A 3,843-nucleotide genomic window follows, 5' to 3' on the forward strand; every position below is an offset into this window, starting at 1 on the left:
CGCCCTCTATTTGCTTTGGGTGCGCGTTCACCCAGTTTCACTTGAACTGTGTTTTTTGCATGTTGTTCCACCCAGCTCACTTCCAAAAATCCAAAGTTCGTCTGGAATCATCAATTTTGCATCATAGCGTGCGGCGCTGACGGGGTTTGTTATACTGCACGAAACAGATTCCGGGTCATTGGTTACAATAATTGATCCAGCTTTCCGAAATGCAATGCAAAACGTGTCTGGAAAATATTCCATTTTAAAAGTTCATATAAGCCTGAACAAGCGCGGCGCTCACACGTTGCTACGGGTTTTGCACAAATTGAAGATTCGGGACGTAAACATTGGTTGCATCTTGAGTACTTGGAGAGTTTGTGCATGTCGTTGACAAACAATGCAAAGTTTGGCTGGAATATTACATTTTAAAGTTCCTTCAGCAGGTCGACATTTTATCAAGCCACAACTGCGCGGCGCAGACAGGGGTCAGTCTACGGTGACCAACAGATTCCGGACGTAACATTGCTTACATCTGGTATTAATGTCTTCAAAAATATTGGGTCTGAGGACCAGTCTTTGCATGTTGTGTTGTCGACCTATCCTGTTTTCCCAAACTACAAAGTTTGTCTGGAATATTCCATTTACATGAGCCTCAAACCGCGCAGACGAGAGTTGCGCTGAGGTGCGCGCAGACGAGAGTTGCAATGCACAAAAAAGATTCCGGATCATCCCGGTTTAGCATTTTATCTGGAATTGTCTCTAAACCTATTGGGTCTGATGACTTGGAGATATTTGCATAATGTTGCCCATCTTCCCAGCTTGCCAACAATACAAATTTGTCTGGAATAGTCCATTTTAAAGTTAATTTAGGTCGAAATAATCAAGCCTATACCGCGCGGCGCCGACAGGGGTTGCCACGAGGTTTACTAGTTATACTGCACCAAAAAGATTCCGGATTTAAACATTGGCTATACATTTGAATTTTCTCAAAAACTGTTGGGTCTGAGGAATCAGAGATGCTTGCCTTTCAATTCCACACTAGCCAAACAATATCACACTATCAAGCTCCCTAACCATGCAGTAATATCGGGCTATTTCTCTTGACAAATTGTCAAAATTCGAGACTTAGCAGGTGATGTCATGGCTGGCCAAAGCGTACAGAGACAGGCAGTCAAAGGGGAAATGCAGCACAGAAAAAAATAATGAAAATGGCTAAAATATGGATGCGTATAATCAAATTACTTTCTCCTGACCAATTAAACCTTTGCGGCCTTCAAACTTGTAGGCTACAATGTACACTAACTACCCAAGCAATAAACTGGGGAATTTCTATTGAAAAAAAATCGAGACTGTCATGGCTGGCCCAGGCCCAGCTGGCAGGCAGTCAAAGTATTGCACAGAAAAATAAACACGGCAAAAACATTGATGTGTACGTCTAATATTTTTTCCAGTTATTTTTAATCTGCGGACTTCCAATTTGTAAAATGTAGCACAATCCAACTCCCTATTCATGCCAAAATATCGGGGACTTTGTATTTACAAAGTGGCCGATGCTCGAGACTAAGAAACGAATGTCATTGATGTCCAAGGCCCACCTGACAGGCAGTCAAAGGGGAATTGCTGCACAGAAAAAGAAAAGACTGCGAAAAGATGAACTAGCATTACATTCACTGTGTGGACTTCCGAACAAAAGAGGTCCACATCATGGTCCACATAAACCAGGTATATCGCGACGTTGTGTGGACGTGCCCGCGGTCCACACAATATTTTCCCCTCTCTGAAGAACAGGTTTAGAGACATTTTGGGTAAGGTTTATCAGTGGTAAATTGAATAGAAACACTATAAGGAATAATAGGAAAAAATTGGGTGGAAAGAGTTTTCACAGTGTGAGTAAAATTTTAAAAAATGTTAACATGTTTTACTTAACTTCACGAAAACAAAAGAATGTCCACACTAGGTATGTAACGTAAACGTGTCTGTGTGGGTGCGCGTGTGTCTAATTTTCTCCAGTTATATTTAGTCTGCGGACTTCAAATGTATATATACCGTAATGTAGAATGTAGATACAATATCCAGCTACCTATATCCGATGATTATCAGGGAATTCCTGTTAAAAATTGACCGAAATTTTAGATTTAGCAAGTCATGACACGTCTTCCAAAGGTGCAGACAGTCAAAGGGGAAATGCTGCACACATGCGTGGCGAAAACATGGAAGCGTATGTCCTATTTTTTCTCGAGTTCTGCAAACTTCAAACTTGTAGAATGTAGCCACACTATCCAGCAATCTATCCCGCAAAACTATGGGGACATTTCTATTGAAAACTTGCCCAACATTCTAGAATTGTAGCAAGTCATGGCTAGCCAAGGCCCAGCTGACAGGCAGTCAAAGGGAAAAGGCCGCACACATCAATAAACATGGCGAAAACATGGATTCGTTTACATTTAATGTTCTCAAGTTATTTAATCAGCGGAATTTAAACTTGTATATAGAATGTACTCACACTTTCCAGCTCCCTATCCGTGCAAAAAATATTGGGATCTTTATATTGAAAAAAAATCCTAAAATTTGAGATTTATCAAGTCATGTCGTGACAAAGGCCAGCTGACAGACAGTCACTAAAGTGGAAATGCTGCACAAAAAATATAAACATGGCGAAAACATGGATACGTTCGTCAAACTTTGTGCAGGTTTATATAATTTTGGTCTGCGAACTTCCAACTCCTTGTAGAATGTAGCCACACTAAAACTACCGGGGAATTTGTATTTACAAATTGCCCTAAACTCGAGACTCAGCAAGTAATGTCATTGACGGCCATGGTCCAACTGAACCGGCAGTCAAAGGGAAAATTCTGCACAGAATTTAGAAAAATAAAGACGGCGAAAACGTGGGTGCGTATATTATGTGTACCTTTCTCCAATTATTTTTTAGTCTATAATTATAGTACAAGGCTACGTGGAGCAACAGTATTATAGCAGAGATAGGTGGAATGTCTCCGTAAATCTGTTCTTTGGTCTCGTGCTCACGCCATGAGATGTTCTGAACCCTCATAAGAAGAGAAAGAAGACACAAGCCTTTGCCTCCAACAAAGTGGTAACCAAGGCCAGAGAAGAACTGATATGCAGCACAGAAATATCCGTCTAGGTCCAGGAACCTTGATGCAGCTAAAGCCTCACTTGATGAAGCTTACACAAAAGTAGAAGCACACGTCAAGTCCAAAACCGAAGAATTCGATCGACAACATGCATGATGAAAACAAGCATGCTACTGCATGGTTTCAGCACTTCAGTTCTCTGCTCGGTAAACCAGAGCGGAAAACCAAGCTTGATGAATTCTTCAATCACAAAGTAGCAGATAGCCTGCCGATCCAGACTGAACCTGTCACAATGGAGAAGGTTAAAAAATGTCTGATAACTTAGTTGAGAAACACCAAGACACCAGGCCCTGACACTCCCAGCCGAGTTGCTGTTTATTGTAATGTTCCTTGGAAAGTGAATAGCAGTAGTTATCGTGTAATGTAGCCATGATATACGTTTTGAACAGCGCCTCCATGGGAAAATGGTGTCCAGCCAGGGCCCCTTCCCCCACTATTTGATTTTACGGGGGGCGGGTGTCCGGTGAAAATAAACCCATGTGGACCTTTCAGCATGGATGCAATTTTTGGGCGAACCTCCATGTAACCTCACACCCCCCCCCCCCCCCCACACGCCCCCAAAGGATGAGAAACGGGGCTATACACAATAATGAAAAGAGCGATGTCGAAAGCGGGCAGAAGCGCCCTCAGGAAAATCAACGCGCAAACTTTTGCGTGACGTCACAATCACGTCGCGCGCTTTTCGAAGCGCATCGCAACCACGTTG

Source organism: Patiria miniata, unplaced genomic scaffold (genome assembly GCF_015706575.1).
Source record: "Patiria miniata isolate m_02_andy unplaced genomic scaffold, ASM1570657v1 HiC_scaffold_9, whole genome shotgun sequence".
Taxonomy (NCBI): Eukaryota; Metazoa; Echinodermata; class Asteroidea; order Valvatida; family Asterinidae; genus Patiria; species Patiria miniata.